Raw genomic sequence first — 17,780 nt, 5'->3', positions numbered from 1 at the left:
GACTCTGTCTCAAAATAAAAGGCTGGGATTGGGGTTGTGGCTCAGTGGTAGAGTGCTTGCCTAGCATGTGTGAGGCACTGGGTTCGATTCTCAGCACCACATATAAATAAATAAAATAAAGGTCCACTGATAACTAAAACATATTTTAAAATAAAAAAAGACTGGGAATGAGGCACAGTGGTTAGGCTCCCCTGGGTTCAATCCTCAGTACTTTTTAAAAAAAAAAATAGTAGGGAACTCAGAGTGTTGGCTTTTAAGTTTAAAACAACAACAACAACTAGATTTTGCACAGATTAAAAAGGGGCTTCTGGTTAATTAAAATATCACTTTTTCTGAGGATTGCGTAATTGAACTTTCTTGTTTATTAACTGGTATAATGGTATAAGTTACTACTGTCTTCTGAAGTACATCAAAGTCATGATTATTTGTTATTCAGAAGGCTTTGGCTCTTACTAATGCATATGTCTCTCCCTGGGAAATGGTTGATTTATTAGAAGGAGGTTGTACTTCAAGATCCATTATCTCAGATGTAGACTTGGTTTTAGTATAAACTAGTGCCAACACTTCACTAGAAAATGAATCATTTCTAAGGAGGGCTTCAGACTTTTCTTTCCTAATAGATTTAAAATGCAAGAAGTACTTTCCTTCACTTGTAGCATACTTTCACTGTTCACAAACTCATACATCTTCCAAGGGAATTGTTCCAGTTTCCATGTTATAATAAAGTGCCTCTTTATTTTTCTTTGCTAGAAGGTACTATTTGTGTTCCTGAAAGCCTCTTTGACTGAATATAATGGGACCTGGATATTTCTCACAGTGTATATGTAGACAGTTTCCCTAAAGATGGGTTTCTTGGAGGAAATAAGAGTTTATTATGTCAAACTCAGAAACTGTAAAAAGATTTAATTTGGGGGTCTTAGGCATTGCAGTTTGTGAGACACAGGTTCATATAACTATGAATCAATGTTCAGGGAAGTGACTATATGGCTGTTGAATATTGAGGAGAAATGGGGGCTGTATGATAAAGAGATGAATTTATAAACAGGGTTGGAGGCATAACTAACTGGTAAAGTGCGTGCCTAGCATGCTTGAGTTCAATCCCAGCACCAAAACAGTAAAAGCCTCCTCACGGGATGAAATGAAGGGGGATATCAGCCAGGTGGAAAACCAGGTGACTTTCCCTTGCTTCTTTTTATTTTTTATTTTTCATTTTGACACAGGGTCTCGCCAAAATTGCTGGGGGTCTAACTAAGTTGCTCAGGCTGGCCTAGAACTTGGGATCTTCCTGCCCTAGTCTCCTTAGTTGGCTGGGATTATAGGTCAGCTTCTCTTTGGTTTTTTAAGCTTCACTTTTAAAAAGGGAAGGCATGTGTATAAAAACTGAGAATCCATTGGAAAGGGAAATTTTTAGTTAACAACAAACAATCCTAAGATCAGTATTGAAAAGCCAGAGGCCATAGTCAACAGAGTAAAAATTTTCAGTTAAAGGAGCATCAAATAGCTGTTTGAAAAGAGAGTCTGTTTTCATTGAGAGTTTTAAACTTTTAGGACATGTAACATAAAGTTCTTTTTATTGTGGGAAGCAAGGATGGGTCCCTCATCACATCTTAGCCCCAGGAGGATTTTAGCTATACTTTGGTGTGGTGGAGCTAGCTTCTGGATCAGGAGACCAAGGTTGAATTTCCTTAGTCACATAATTTTAAGCAAGTTGCTTAATTTCTTTGGATCTGTTTTCTGAACTGTCAAGTGGAAATAATGACAGAATCTCCCATATAGGGTATCTGTGAGGATTCAGTAAGATATGACTTATAAACTGGGCTTGGTGGTGTAGACTTGGGGAGGCTAAGGCAAGAGGATGGCAAAATAAAATAAAAAGAGTTACGATGTAGCTTAGTGGTAAGATGGCCCTGAGTTCAAACCCCAGTCCAACAAAGGAAAAAAAGGTAATACTTTTGAAGGGTTTAGGAAGGTGCTTGACATGGAATAAAAACTCAAAAACTCACAGCTAGTATTATTATAGCTAATCCTTCCAGCAGTGTTAGTTAGCAACACAAGAGCACTAGTAGGAGAAGAGCTAGCAGTAAACCACAGTGGCAATAGTGATAATGGTATGTTTTTATGAATTTTATCTTAGCCCATTCAAGCTGCTATAATGAAAAGCCACAGACTGGGTGGCTATAAACAGCAGACATTCACTTTTCATAGCTCTGGAGGCTGGGACGTCCAAGATCATGACAGTCACTAATTTTGTGTCTTAAAGGCCTGTCCATGGCACCTTGTTTTTGTGTCCTTGCAGGGATGGAGGAGTCAAGGCAGCTCTCTGAGGTTTGCTTTATAAGGACACTATCCCATTCACGAGGGTGGAGCCCTCGGGACATAACTTCCTCCTAAAGGTCCTACCTCCTAATACCATTCTTTATTAGAATTTTCAAGGGTCATGTAATGGTCTAACACAAGTTAAGTATCCAAAATGCTTGGGACCAGAAGTGGTTTGGATTTTCAGATGTTTTTGGCTATAAAGATACTGGGATATAATATATATATAGAAGGACTATAATTAAGTTTTTAACTATAAAGATATTGTTATATATGTATGTATATATATGTGTATGTATGTGTGTGTGTGTGTGTGTGTATATATATATATATATATATATATATATATATATATATATCTGGATATTTGGGGGCTGGGACCCAAGTCAAAAAGTGAAATTCATTTGTGCTTCATATACTCCTGATAGTCTTAGCTTAAAGAAAATTTTATGTATTATTTTTAGTGCACATGTGTTTTGACTTGTCACATGAGGTCAGGTGTATAGTTTTCCAATTGAGACACCAAGTGGGTATGTAAAAAGATTCAGATTTTGGAGCATTTCAGATTTTGTATTTTCAGATTAAGGTTGCTCAACCTGTAGTGATTGACAGCTATGGGAAGAGATGGAGTGCCAGGACCTGTGAATGAGGTTGGTTGGCAAACCCCTCAGGACCTTAAGATTTCCCATCTCATCAGTGTTCCTCACATTGGGCAGTTACTGTTACTGTCTTGGGGTGGGTGTTTTATCTCTCAAGTGAGGATCAGACAGAAGCTTTGAAAACCAAACATATCAGGGTAAACATGGTGAATGCTTTTTATGATGAAATTATTGCGTTGGGTCAGATTTATGTGATAGTATTTTCTGTGTTTATGGAAATGATCCTCATTTTGTGCTCTGCAGTACAGTAGCCAGTAGCTACATGAAGCTATTGAATACATGAAATGTGCCTAGTGGAATTGAGGAGCGAATTTAATTTTAACTAATTTAAACAGCCAAATATGACTCAGCTGCCTTGGCTGGCAGAGGTTTAGGGAATTGACAGGGCTCTGTTAAGAAGCCCGATTTGCGGGGCTGGGGTTGTGGCTCAGCGGTAGAACACTTGCCTTGTCCGTTCAAGATCCTGGGTTCGATCCTCAGCACCACATGAAAATAAATAAGTGAAATAAAGGTATTGTGTCCAACTACAACTTAAAAAAAATTAAAAAAAAAGAAGAAGCCTGATTTAGGTTCATTTATATGGTGCTGTGTTTCTTGAAGGAGCAGCACAGGGTGAAACTGGGTCTTCTCAGTGGGTTCTTTGTGTGAGAAATAGAAAGTTTGTTGGTCCATTTTCATAATATAGTATTTAGCTTTCATTGTATCCAATTATGACTATTTTAATTATAGTCCTTCCATTTGTACACCCCAATTTTGAAATTAGCTAATCCCTTAGATTGTAAGCCCAAACGCTTCTTATGAGAGCAAGGGGCAGTACTTTGTTAGGGATAAAAGCAGGCGGACTGTCTGCCCATGTGTGCTTGCTTGTGGGATTCCCTCTGGGGACACAGCCTTCTGCAGAAGAACCGTGACCCACTGCCATGCACGTGTTTGATTTCTTGTGGCACCTTGGTATTTCTAACATTTGATACTTTACCCATTTCCTCTATAAAGTTTAGAGGTAAAGGTTCAGATTAGGGACGCTGAACGTGTGAAGTCTTTGCAGATGTTCTCCACAATCTGAGAAACTTTTATTTCATATAAAGAATACGCAGCCTACAGTGGTGGTTGAATTGGGGTGTGGAAGATGAAATCACCCTCTGTTTGGATATTTGTGCTTCCCTAAAAGTCTGCAGCTTGCTAGTATTTCCACCGCTGTCTCCACCCAATCAGAATTGAACCCAGGGCTTCAAACATACAAGGCAGGCACTGTACCGTTGAGCTATATCCCGTCTCTTTTCAAAAAAAAAATGTTGAGAATGAGTCTCCCTAAGTTGTCAAGGTTTGCCTCAAATTTACAGTCCTCATAAGGAGCCTAAGCTTCCCAGGTCACTGCACCACAGACCTGCACCACTGTGTCTGACAACTTGCTGGTGTTTTGGTGCAGAATTATTGATTCAGCTTATCAAATTGGCACCTGCTCATGCCCCATCTTGAAGTTTGAATGTATTTGTTATGGAAAAATGCTTTAAAACAATCAACCCTAGCCCAGCTGTGCATTATAATCACCAATTGCAAGCTCATACCAAAAAATACCTCAGATCATAGTGTAGGTGCCAGAGCTCAAAGAATATATAATTTTAAAGATTGTGCACACATACACACACATTCATGCATACCTAATTTTTTCCCCCTAAGCTCCTAGATTGCTGTGATGCAGCTAGCTGTCCAAGGATGGGTGATTGAGATCAAGTGTTTACAGTACTACATTTTTACATTTTAAAAATAAAATTACATTATTAATTTTTTCAACCATTCCTCAGTGAAATGATTTAAAAAGCAAAGACCATTATCATTAAGAGATATAATTCATTTAAATATAATTTGTTAAAGCTGTTACAGAGTAATTTGAGATAATACTAGTTTTCCTAAGTTATTTCTTTCATCTTTATTGAAATCCTTGAATAGTCATAGAGGCTGTGCCATATTGGAAATGTCCCCACTCCAGGTTACTTCCTTGCTCAGAATTGGAAAACAGATGGGTCTCAAGGTTCTCAGTACTGAGAAGAGCTGGCTTAGATACCCTTTAGATGTCTCCTGGAGCCAGGCATGGTGATTTACGCCTGTAATCCCAGCCACTCTGGAGACTGAGGCAGGAGGATTTCGAGTTCAGGGCCAGCTTGGGCAACTAAATGAGACCCTGTCTCAAAATAAATTATTTTAAAAAGGTTTAAGAATGTAAATTCAGAGTTAGACTGGTCCAGGATTCAATTTCCTGTATCACCAAAAGAGAGGAGGGGGGGGAGGAATGTACCTCAGGATGGTTGGTGGGCAAGACGTCATGGGTCTCAACAGCTAAGTGATGCTGATGTAGAACAGTTTTCTTATGAAATAGATGGACATGCAGGGAGGTCAGAAGAATAATAAGCTCACACCTGAATGTCCCTCACCCAGATAGTATTTACAAACAAAACAATAAGAAACCAAGTTCCTCCATCTTCCCTTCTCAGTCTCTTTCCTCCTTTGCCTCTTGTGTGTATAATCGTTGTTGTGAATTGTAATGATTTTCCTTTTAACTTAGATTTCTGATCTTTTACTATATTTGTTCAAAACCAATAGATTTTTTAAAAAAATCTACATTTTTACCATTTTCAGTTCCTCTGTTTTTCTTCAAGTTGCTTTTTGTAGTCAGCTTGTTTTTGAGGGTTTTGTTGATTTTTCAGATTCAGTTCAGTATTCTAACTGCTGTACTCCATTTTTGTAGAAATATACCACAGTTTACCCCTACTGATGAGGGCTTCCTTGTTTCTGGTTTTCCTTCTTTGAGAGAAAGTTGATTACAGTGTGTGTGCGTGGTCTACAATATTCCCTAGGCACTGGGAACTTTTCGAAACTCGCAATGTTTTCCTAGCTATAGTTTGGGCTCCATCAGTGAGCCCATGCATTGTAATGTAGTGAGTTATATCCACACTTAAACCATGAAAAATGTGCTAGGCTTCATGGAACAAGCCAGTAATCCTATCTACTAAGGAGACTGAGGCTGGAGAATTGCAAACTTAAGGGCACCCTTGGTGAGACCCTGTCTCAAAATAGAAAGTAAAAAAAAGGATGGGAATGTAGCTCAGTGGTAGAATGCCACTGGGTTCAATCCTCAGTACTGCAGAGGGAAAATTAAAAATATAAAATTAAAATATTAAAGTGTTTTATATATACATATATATAAAATTTTGTGAAACCATTGTTTTAGTTTCTGTAAAACAAATAGATATATGTGTAAATGTTTGTACTTATGTGTAAATGTTTGTACTGAGTCACAAGAAAATTTGTCATTGTGGGTCAAGGTGAAAGGAATTTAGAAGATAAACAAGGATAAACCTAAAAGTTGACTTACATCCTGAGTTCTACCGGTTTTATTAGCTTTTGCCATATTGCTCCCCAAAGTGATCCTGCTGTTATCTTTTGCTTTGCAAACCTTTCTTACCTGAACATCAGTCAGTCCTCAGTTTCTGTGGGTAATATTACATTCTTCTTTTATGATTAGTTCCCTTCATTTAAAGAGTGAAATCATATGCCTGATTATTTAGCTTGTTTCCTGGGTGTGAGACTGGCACTTAGTAGAATTTCACAGGTTTGGTACTGAATGGGAATTTCAGTAGATGGGTACACAATATGTGCCTTGGGCCTATGTTCCAAGCTGCTCACCTTCTATTTTGGAGGAGACGAGATTCTTTAAATATTTAGCAAATAATTAATTTTTAACAACAAGAGTTACATGAATGAAGAAATTGATGTTATCTCAAGCAGTTGTAGTCTTTTCCTAAAAGAGTCCTGGAGATTAAAATGGAGTTTAGATAAGTTTGTGGAAGCTGGATGTTGAGTGAGTATAAAGCAAAGAATTAGAGATGGGAAGGTGGTGAATCCCACCTGACTGATGGGAATTTTGTTGGAGGATACGGATGTGCAGTGGCAGGTGACATTGACAGCCTTGTCTAGTTCCTCTCTTCCCCAAAGTGGGAGAAACCTGGCAGAGAAAATTCATCCATTGGCCAGAGTGTTGACCAGTTAATAGATCTTGATAATTTGAACCAGATCCCACAGACTTTTTGATCTTTTAAAACTACTGGTTGAGTATCCCTCAATCCAAAATGCTTGAGACCAGTATTTCAGATTTCCTGTTTTTTTAAAATTTTTGTAATATTTGCATAGACTTTAGTGATTGAGTATCCTTAATCTGAAAGTGTGAAAAAAATGTTCCAAAATCTGAAACTTTTTGAGCATTACAACATTTTGAAGTGGACACAGTGGTGCGTGTCTGTAGTTCCAGCTACTTAGGAAGCTAAGGCAGGAGTATCTCTGAGGCCAACTTGGGCAATTTAGTGAGATTCCACCTCAAAAAACCTTTGTTTTTTGGATTTTTGGATTAGGGCTCTCCAATTCTAGATAACTTCATTCAGACTTCAGATAAACCTTGGAGATTAAGGTGCCATTTTTATTTTGTTCCAGCAATAGATACATAACTTAATGGAAGCTCTTGTATATAGTTACTTCTTGTGATGTATGTAAGGAGGTATAGATTTGTTTTGCAACAGATAATTTTTTGTATATTAAGTAATTTCCAAAGAAGTCATCTTTTCTTTATTAACAAGGTATTGTTTTTATAGACAATTTTGAAAGTACAAGTGAAAAACAGCATCTATAATAACATCATTGATAGATAAATCAATGAGAGTCCTCTATTCCTTTAAAAAATACAGATAATTTCTAAAATTTTATAACTTATTGATTATATTTAAGCATTTACAAATGTAAGTATGACATCAAATGTAGAATAGGGTTTCTTTGGTGGGGGGGTTGGAACTAGGGATTGAATCTAGGAGTGCTTAATCACTGAGCCATAGCTTTTTTTTTTTTTTTTTTTTTGAGACAAGATCTCACTAAGTTGCTTAGGACCTCACTTAGTTGATGAGGCTGGCTTTGAACTTACGATCCTCCTGCCCCAGCCTCCTGAGTTGCTGGGATTATATGCATGTGCCACCATACACGGCTAGAATAGGGTTCTTTAGATGAATGTCTTTGAATACTTACAAACTTTGCAAATCATTATTTTTAAAAAAAAAAACAGTTCAGAAACTCTTGGTGGCCTATGCATTATTATCTTAGTTAAGACAACCATTTCATGGGTACAAAATCAGAAATATAATTCCAGAAAAGGTGATTCTTTATAAATGTTTACAGATTTTTTTTTTTTTTGTAGATGGCTTTGTTATTTCATTGGCATCAGTGACTGTTTTGAATACAAAGATCTACATTTAGTTCAGGTGAACAGACATAAGCATGTATGCATTTTGGCTGTCTGTTGCTGCATATCAGGTTACTTTGAAACAGTGGGATAAAACTATGACCGAGAGTGTTTAGTTTGTTCATACATCTGCAGTTTTGGAGGGCTCGGTGGGAGTAATTTGTGTCTACTTTCCACTCTGTCACCTGGGATGCCTTAAAGGTTAGGGTAACAACCACCTGAGAAAACTCTCACTTCTCTGTGCACCTGTCACCTGAGAGCTTCCCTGGTACTGGGACCTCAGCACTTGAGCATGTGGCTTCTCCACAAATCTGCTTGGCTTCCTTAAACAGACTGGGAGAGAGGGGAACAAGCCAGGGGCAAGCTGCCCGCTGTTTTCTATTTATTTCCTAGGGCACCTTAACAAATTACCATAAACCAGTCTCTTAAAACATTCACTCTTTCACTGTTCTGGTTGCTAGAAGCCTAAAAGCAAGGTGTTGACAGGGTCATGCTCCCTTGTAGACTGTCGGGGAGAATCCTCCTTCACCCTTCTGGCTTTTGGCCATCTTTGACATTGCTTGGCTTAGAGAAGCATCACTCCAGTTTCTTCCTCCACCTTCACATGGCTTTCTTCCCTTAGTGTGTGTGTGTTCTCACCCCTTTTATTCTCTTTTAAGAACACCAGGCATAAGGGGTTGACACACACCTAATGACCTCATCTTAATTACATCTACATTATGTCTATATAGACCCAACTTCTAAAAAAGGTTATTCATAGATTCCTGGTGGACATGAATTTTGGGGTGCAGTACTCAACCCACAGTATCTTTTTTATTGATTTGGAAATCAGCAGGCTCACTTCTGCTGCATTCATTTGAAAGTCACCAAGGCTGACCCAACTTTCAAGGGAGGGAATCAGACTCCACCTTTGGCAGCAGTGTCAAAGGACTCATGGTCACTGTTTTATACTACCAGTGAAATACTTTTTTTTTTTTTTTTTTTAACAGACTTGTATGTGTGTATATATGAAACAGAAGAAGCAGAGCCTTTGGTTTTAGTTTTTGGCAAAAGTCAGTGAATAGTCATTTGTAAAATTCTATATTCTCTCCTAAGCATGGCACAGGATAGTTTTATGTTGTTATCAGAAAGCTCATTAATAATTCTGGGTCTGGAGACTTACCGAGATCTTAGGTACCCTCAGATAACCACACAGCAGCCATAGAGGTAACAGGTTACTAACAATCTGAAACACTTGGAGATGCTTTCAGGGGAAGTTCAGGCCTTCCTGCTATTGTCTTTGGTTTTGCTTGCTAAAGGAATCAGAAATAGCTTCATTTTGGTGTTTGTGCCATTCTACTAAGCTGGTTTTTTGCAGCTGTATATCCTTTTCTGACATTTATACTTTCCATTTATTTGTTAAATATGTAAATGAGCACTGCAGGAAAGGCAAAGAAAATTGTTGGAATTATATTTCCTTTGTGATGGAAATAGAGTTTCTGTATCATTCCTGAAGGGAAGTAGCTGACTGAAAAGACTAAAAAAAGGAAGATTGCTGGGTGGAAGAATGGAAGAGACCTTGTGGTGACATGTGTACTGTTTCTTGTACAGAACGAGAAAAGCTTAAAGTTAGACGCAGGTTTACTTCAGTTGTAGAGGGTATGCTTAGCATATGTGAGGCCCTGCGTTTGAACTCCAGCAGCAAAAAAAATAAGTAGGCAGTAGAGAAGGTAGAGGGCAGACTGGCCCAGTCTCATTCCCACTTTGTCCCAAGAGCTGTGGCCTGCGCCTGCATTGAGATGATTCAGCAAGCTCCAGCTTTCTTCTCTCACACAGTAATAGGTGCCCGGAGCCTCTAAGAACCATCATCTGAGGTGTGTGGCATGAAATGTCACACATTTAGAGTGTTTTCTTGTTGCAGGCAACTGGAAAGGAGCCAGGTTCTTAGGCATTGTTTGGATCTGGGATGGGGGTAGCTTCTCTCAGTGCAGCACATGTATTTGTATGATTAGCTTCCTCTGAAAGATCCTGACTCTGGGAGCAGAAAGTGACTGACGTTAAGAAGCCCTGTCACTGGTCCTGTTACAGGGCTGGGGCCTTCTGGGAAGCTGAAGTAGTGCAAAGAACACACCTTCAAACCCTGATTCTTGAGATCAACTCAGAAAGATTTCAGACATGTCACTTAGAGTAACAGGTATGAGTTTATTGAAGGGATAAGAAAAGAGAAAGGGGGTACTGTTAAGGGACTGTGTCCTCTCAGAGAAGAGAAGGACAATGTGTCTCCCCTGCACTCCAGTTTTATTGGAGATCCCAGAGAAGTTTTCAGAGAGTCCTGCTCATGTCCACCTCTAGACTTTTAACAGACAGCACGATGACATCAGACTTTCATGTCCCCACTGCCATGACAACTTCTAGGTCACCCTGCTCATTGCTGACTAATTCTAATTGGATTCTTAACAATAAATTCTAAAAGATATTATGATTCGGAGAAATATTCTTACCTTCAGGATCTGGTCACAGAAGTCTCCCCATTCAGGGTAACTTGGGTTTCACTTATCAACATTATTTTGAGCCTATATTTCTCCTGCAAATTACGGGTAGTTTGCTCATGAATGTGACATATCCTGTCCACTTAACTCAGGCAAAGCTGCAGGTCAGTTGCTTCTTGGAAAAGAAAGAATGTAGGGGTTAACACAGTGTGCCCATTTTATAGAATTATTCCCTTAACTTTGCGTTCCACCACTTGCATCTTGTCCCCTATCAGTCCTACTTCCTGAGTTCTGGAGTGCTTTCACACACATGTACACATTGAACTTCTCGTGTGGTTTCTTGGGGAGATAGTCATTCTTATCCACTGAAACACAGGAGAAGCTGAGCCCAGAAGAAATCGCAGAACACTGCTAGCATTGGCTAGAGTGGCTGGGTCTGTGTTGCTGGGGGTCTTTTCATCGAACTTGGCTCCATCACATTGAGTTCTTTACAGCCAAACACAATTTTCACATAGTTCCAGTCAATTCTCCTTGGACTATTCTGTGCAACTGAGAACATGGTTCTTTTCTTCTGAGGGGAACCCTCCATATTATGCAGATAAAAGTGATTCCTGTGATTTTTGTCACCTTTACCCCTGGAATTGATGAATGAATTAATTCACGGTTCTATAACAGCTTTTTTTGGTTTTGTTTTTATTCCCACTGGTTTTCATTTCCAGTTATATCCATCCATTCAGTATGCATTCTGCCAGGCTCTTGCTCTTGCCCAGTGATAGACAGGACTTCATTATCTGTGCATTTCCCATTGGGTACTGGAGAAAGGTGAGTAAATGGGTTGTTGGGGGTTAGCATGGACAGAGTCTACTCAGCTGCTTTAGGCAGGGAGAAATTAATACAGGGATGGAGGTGCCTGAAGTCTCATGAGAGGGGCCTGGAGTAACAGTCACAGCAGCATGGCTTCTGGAGCACCTTCAGGACCAGTCCTGAGGAAGAGGCCCAGAAGCCTGCCTTAGGGCCACCCAGTCCTGCTGAGTTAGGTACTTTCCACCCAAACTGTTCAGCACTCTTTTCTCCAGAGGATGTATCTTATTAGAATCAAAATCTCATACAGGAAAGGTGCCTGGAGCAGTCACCATAGCTGATCTACTGCATCCTCCAACAGGCATTGTGAGGTGTCTGAGGGCAGTGCCGGTGGGTGGGGGAGTCATTCTCTAAGTCTAACTTTGCAAGCTATCTGAGCATGTCCCTCAAAGCAGCCCAGGAAGGAAGAATGCACAGAGGGCTGGAAGGGGGTGTGGCGTGGTGGGGGCTGCTGATGACTGCTGGGCAGTGTGTGTTGTTAGAGTGTAGAGAGGAACCCTAGGGCTCTTTCCCAAAGTATCTTTCTTTTAAGCCACTAAGAAGTTTGAATTTGAATTGAGAGGTACCCCCCCCACCCCACCTTTAGGAAGCTCTTGAAATAGCCAAAAAGTGATGTTGCATTGAATATAGGTGGGAGTAGAATGATTCTACGAAGTGAGATTTGCGAGGCAGCTATGAGAAGGAATCCACAAGCCTCAGTGACAGATGCGATGGGGAGCAGTGAGGGAGAAGGAAAGCAAGGCAGCGAGATCCACTGAAATTATTTTGCCTTGAAAAAAGGGGTTTGTCTCAGAGGACTTTCAGTCTTACCAGGCTGTAAATTCCCCATGTTGCAGATTACATTTAACCTTCAAAGACAGCTTTGTAATTAAACTCAAGTAATTTACCTCCCACATTTAACAAAAAAAGAGAAGTTTGTAGGAAAAAGAGCAAAACACATGACATTTACATAGGTGGCCTTTACTCCAGATCGTCCCTCTGGGTGTTCTTCATCCCTTCCTCCTCCATAGTCTTCATCTCCCAGCCTCAGGGGAAGGGGGCTGGGGTCTGGTGGAATGAAGTGGACCTCAGGAGAAAACTCAGGGAAGCCTCCTGGATTCAAGACCTGACTTGATTTTTAAATGCACCCTGGCTGAGCCTATGTGGAAGTCATTGTCTTGTTAGGTTGCCCGTGGTAGTTAATGGGTGAACACACAAGGCATGTATTTCATGTGTGTGCTCTTATTCTGTGTGGGGTGGTGTCTTAGTCCATTTTCTGTGACTCTTAACAAAAATACCTGAGAATGTATAATTTATAAAGAACAGGGTTTATTTAGCTCACATCTGGAGGTTGGGAAGTGTAAGGATGTGGTGCCCACATTCGATAAGGGCCTTCTTGCTGCATCATAACATGGTGGAGGTTGTTACATGGTGAGCCAGAGCAGGCATGTTAGTGTGGTCTCTCTTATTATAAAGCCATTAATGCTGTCGTGGGAGCCTCACTCTCATGACTTCCTCTGGCTCTAATTACCTTCCAAAGGCCCCATCTCTACATACCATTAACCTATGATTTGGGAATTAAGTTTCCAGCACATGGACTTTTGGGGGACATATCCAATTCATAGCAGATGGAAACAAACCCTGCACATGTTCTTACTCTTGGACTGATCTCATACTCACAGGAAAGAGCATTTCCATTTTTCATTGCTATGGAAGATATAAGGGACAACTGGAGTTTTGCTGTTGCAGTTGACTTTTGTCTTGTTCTCTTTTCACACAGAATTGGTTGAGTGAGTTGGAATTGTCTTTTTTACCTTCCATACTTCCTTTTTTGTTTTGTTTTTGAAGTGCTGGGGATTGAACTCAAGGCCTTGTAAGCATGCATACTACCCCAGCCCTTTTCTGTACTTCTGAACCCAACATTGCAAGACAAGCATTTGATGGAAACACTAAGAAAATACTTGTATGACCTAGCTTTATTTTCTCTTTGACTTTGACAAGTAGAGCTCTGAGATTATTTGTGTTTTAGAAGAATGAGTAGGACCTATTAGGAGCATCGGCCATGGCCCTGTAACCTAAACTCTTGGTTCAGTTTTAGTTTTCACTTTATTCGTCAAATGTCTTTGCATACCTGTTTACAGAAAAGTGTTGTGTCCTTTTAAGCCACTAGGAAGTTTGAATTTTAATTGAGAGGTGACCCCCCTCCCGCCCCGCGCCTTTATGAAACTCTTGAAATAGCCAAAAAGTGATGTTGCGTTGAATCTAGGTGGGAGTAGAATGATTCTACGAAGTGAGATTTGAGAGGTAGTTGGGAGGATTCCTATTCAGACCAAAAGCACTCAAGCCTGTAGAAGAGGCTCAGCCTGGGGCTTCTCCACTGGTCTTCATCCTCCAAGTGAAGTGCCCTGAGGTTGGAGATCTGCAGTGCCAGCCTTGTCAGTGGGCATTTCCTGACTGGTTAAAGAGCAGCTGGGGAACATTCAGATGACTGGTGCTATCTGCTGTCAGGGAACAGTTTTCTTCCTCTGAAGACAGGAATGATGGTTTTCCAAGTGTTCCTCTCCTCTGGATCCAGTGCTGGTACGCTCCTCTGACTAGGCACCTCTTCTTGGCTCTCCTATTCTTATGCAGTGTTTGTATCAGGAAGAGGTGAGGGGTGGATATAGATGGTGCCAAGAAAGGGACAGAGGAGTGTGTGCTGCTTTGGGACTGAGCCTGAATTTTCTGGACACCGGGCAGTTGGGAGTCAGTCAGGAACATCCCAGGTCAGGGACCAGAGGACAAAGCCCTCATTCCACCTTCAGGTCACCTGCTGGAGAAGTATCAAGGTTTAGGGGAGGTTCCTCATGTCTGTCCTGCTTGGAGCCTCTTAGAGTTCTCGTGACCCAATTCGTGTGTGGGTTGGAGGCACATAGGTAGGCTGAGATTCTGGTCTCATAATCAAGGGCAGACTCCTCAGTTGCCTCCTCTTCTCCTCTGTCTTTCCTCTTCCCGCCTTCCTCCCTACCTCTCTTAAGTACCTGCAAGGTACACTGTCATGAGGACTCTAAAGATGGGTGTGAACTGGTCTCAGTCCTTGGTCCCCTCCCCATTGACCTGTGCTGATCCCTATGATGGGAACCATGTCTTCTCTCGTGGACCTTGCTGTGCAGACCTGGGCACTGGGTGATCCCAGGGTGGGTCTGGGAATGTCCTGGACCCTCCCAGAGAGTTGTGGCTGGTGCTTTCCCAGCTTAGCCTTGAGGTTGGCATGGCAGGAGAATATTGCTCTCCTCTGGGTAACAACACAGGGATATTTTGGCAGGAACTATTTGGGGTGTGTAGAGCAGCCGGGCCTGTGTCTACTGGGTGTTTTCCTGGACAGGCGTGTGTTTTTTAAAGCTTCGTGTAGAGTTACACTTCATCCCCCGCCCAACCTTCCACTAAAGCTCCATGGCTTGTGCACACTCTCCTGCGGCTGTAGATCTAGACCTACATTATGTGCCCCTCAGTCTCTTTAGCTCCTTTCTGAGCAGAATATTACTGCTTGCTGTGATGTCTGTCACTGTCTCCTGAAGGCTCATCTCCTGCTTGTCCTTGTTGACACTCAGTTATCCACATTCATGCGCTATTGCTTGAACTTGTCCCCTCCCACTTCTATTTTATTGTCTTTTCTTGTAAAATATATAAAGAATACAAATTTTCATTTTAACTTTGCCGTGCTGGGTGTGGAATCCAGGGCTTCCCATAACAGTAGGCAAGCACTCTACTACCGAGCAAGGTATACTGTCCTGAGCCCCCGTTTCAACTTTTTTTTTTTTTTCTGTTACTAGGGATCGAATCCAGGGACACTCTACAACTGAGCCCCCTCCCCAGCCCTTTTTATTTTCTATTTTGAAACAGGTTCTCAGAGTTACTAAGGCTAGCTTCAAACTTGCCATCCTCCTGCCTCAGCCTCCCCGTAGTTGGATTATAAGTGTGTGTCACTGCACCTCACCTCATTTAAGTATTTTTAAATGTAGAGTTCAGTGGCAGTTCAGAATGTTCACTATCGCCACTACCCATCTCCAGAACTTTTTATTCTTCCCAGAATGAAACTCCATACTCATTAAACAGTACCTCCCCTAATCTCCCTCCTCAGCCCCTGGCAGCCACCATTCTGCTTCCTGTCTGTGGTTTGGCCTCCTTTGAGTACACCATGTAAGTGGAAGTGTGCAGCATCTGCCCTTCTGTGTTGGGCTTATTTCACTTGGCATAATGTTTTCATCACACATTCTCACACTGATTCATTTTCACACGTGGACATTCTGTGTGTATCTGTCTCTGTCTCTCATGTGTTCTTATCATTGACTGTGCCTTAAATAACCAAAGTTGCAAATTTTAGCACTTTGCAGTATCTTGGGGGATATTCACAATATTTCTTTAACCCCCAAGAGTATGTTCTTGGTGCTTAAAATGTAGGCCCAGTTTTTCTTTCCCTGAACACCCCCTCTGTGGGTTGCACTGTGAGCCTCTGTCTGCTGCTACCCAGCTTTGTGGGATTATCAGCTGTTCCCTGCACCACCCTTTCTCTCCATCCCTCACTGTGGACTTTCTATTGTGGGCCCTCTTTGGCTGTCTCTCACCAAATGCTGAGCCTGGAGGCCAAAGGTATGGATTGTCACCCTTATGCTTCAGTTCCTTGCACACATGGGCATCTTGTGCATCTGTGCAGGTCTGCTGAGTTCCATGAGTCCTCTCATGGGTCATTTGCTAGGGTACAGCAATGCTTTTCCGGTGGCCTTGCCTCCCCTATACATTCATGGCCATTGGGGTAAAATGTCCATGTCCTTCATGTCAGGGTTCTCAAATCCTGGTACACAAGGAACCATGTGCAACCATGTGCAGAATGGCAGAATCCATACCTGTTTACAGAAAAGTGTTGTGTCCTTTTAAGCCACTAGGAAGTTTGAATTTTAATTGAGAGGTGCCCCCCTGCCACCCGCCCCACACCTTTATGAAAATGAGAGTGGTGCTTAGCTCCTTGGTGTTTAGAATGATGAATGCTCAGTGCTGAAGGAATGCTGTGGTCATGCAGGCCAGAGGTTTTCAGTCTGTGGAGCACGGTGGAAAGGCTACAGGGCAGGCATACCTGGGCTGGGTCCACTGTCATCCTTTTATATGGACAGGACCATGGAGAATTTCCTTTACAAAAAAACCACCAAGTGAGGAAAAGGGTGATCCTTTCCTGCTCATCATAAAAGGCCATGGCCTGCATCCCTGTAATAGAAGACATTGTAACAAGTAAAGAAAAAGCACCAAGTTTATTGGATCATAGTTTCACATGGCACGGGAGGCTTCAAAAGTGAAGACTCAGGGTGCCTGTCCACTTTTATGCTTTGGTTTTTGATGAAGTAGGGCCTGTGTGTGGAATTGTGGTTGGGTATGATCTACCAGAAATAGAGTGGGGACCCAGAAAGGCCTGCCTCTTTGCTCTTCTTGTCTTCTGTTGCAGCACTCCTTTCTTCTGGGTATGGGACAGGACTGGGGTGAGTCTGAGGTAAGTTGGAGAATTTCTTTATGGCCACCTTTTATCAGAAAGATAGGGAAGGTTGGAGTAATAATTTTAGGTTCTATGGATGGCTTTGGGGAAAATGGATTCTCATTTTTATGACCTGCCCTGAAGAAGAGGAATCCTGATCCATTTTTGCTTCTGGGAGAATCAGGTGAAAAGGCAAGAGAGCAGGAAGAGGTCAGATCTACTTCTGAGGCCTTCACTTTGGGGTATTATTTGTATGTTTTTCATTCTACCTTTTCTTTCTTCCCTCCTTCCCTTCCTCTCCCCCTTCCTTCCGTCTCTCCTTCCTTTTCCTTTTATTTTGACTCTTCCCTCCCTCCCTTTTTCTTTCTCTCTCTTCTTCCCCCTCTCTCTCTTTCTCTCTTTCTTCGTTCTTTTTTCAAGTTGAACCCAGGGCCTCACATGTGCTGGGTAAGTGCTCTACCACTAACCTACAACCCTAGCCCAAGTTCTTACTACTGAAAGTTCTCAAATTTACCCCAGATTTGTTTCAGAAAATAAAAGTCTATTTTTAATTCACCTTTCTTTTTCTCTAAAAGCAGGCTTAAAGTTAAGATTTTAAAAATTTCATACTTATCAGGTTTAAGTGTAATCAACATGACAGGGATGTATGTGTGTGTCCTTGTGTGTAGAGCAGTTGTAAAAATTTTTAAACATGAAGAGGGGGATGGAATGACTACCCA

The 17,780-nt window shown here is 41.3% G+C and overlaps 1 protein-coding gene across 2 annotated transcripts in view; it reads left to right on the top strand.

Annotated features, from left to right (window-relative positions):
* Golm1 (golgi membrane protein 1) overlaps positions 1 to 17,780 on the top strand; it is a 64,254-nt gene that overhangs the window by 16,031 nt on the left and 30,443 nt on the right. The window lies entirely within an intron of this gene.

This window comes from Callospermophilus lateralis, chromosome 2 (genome assembly GCF_048772815.1).
Source record: "Callospermophilus lateralis isolate mCalLat2 chromosome 2, mCalLat2.hap1, whole genome shotgun sequence".
NCBI classification, from domain to species: Eukaryota; Metazoa; Chordata; class Mammalia; order Rodentia; family Sciuridae; genus Callospermophilus; species Callospermophilus lateralis.
Note: the sequence above shows the minus strand (reverse complement) of the source record. Positions and strands in the feature narration are given on the sequence as shown.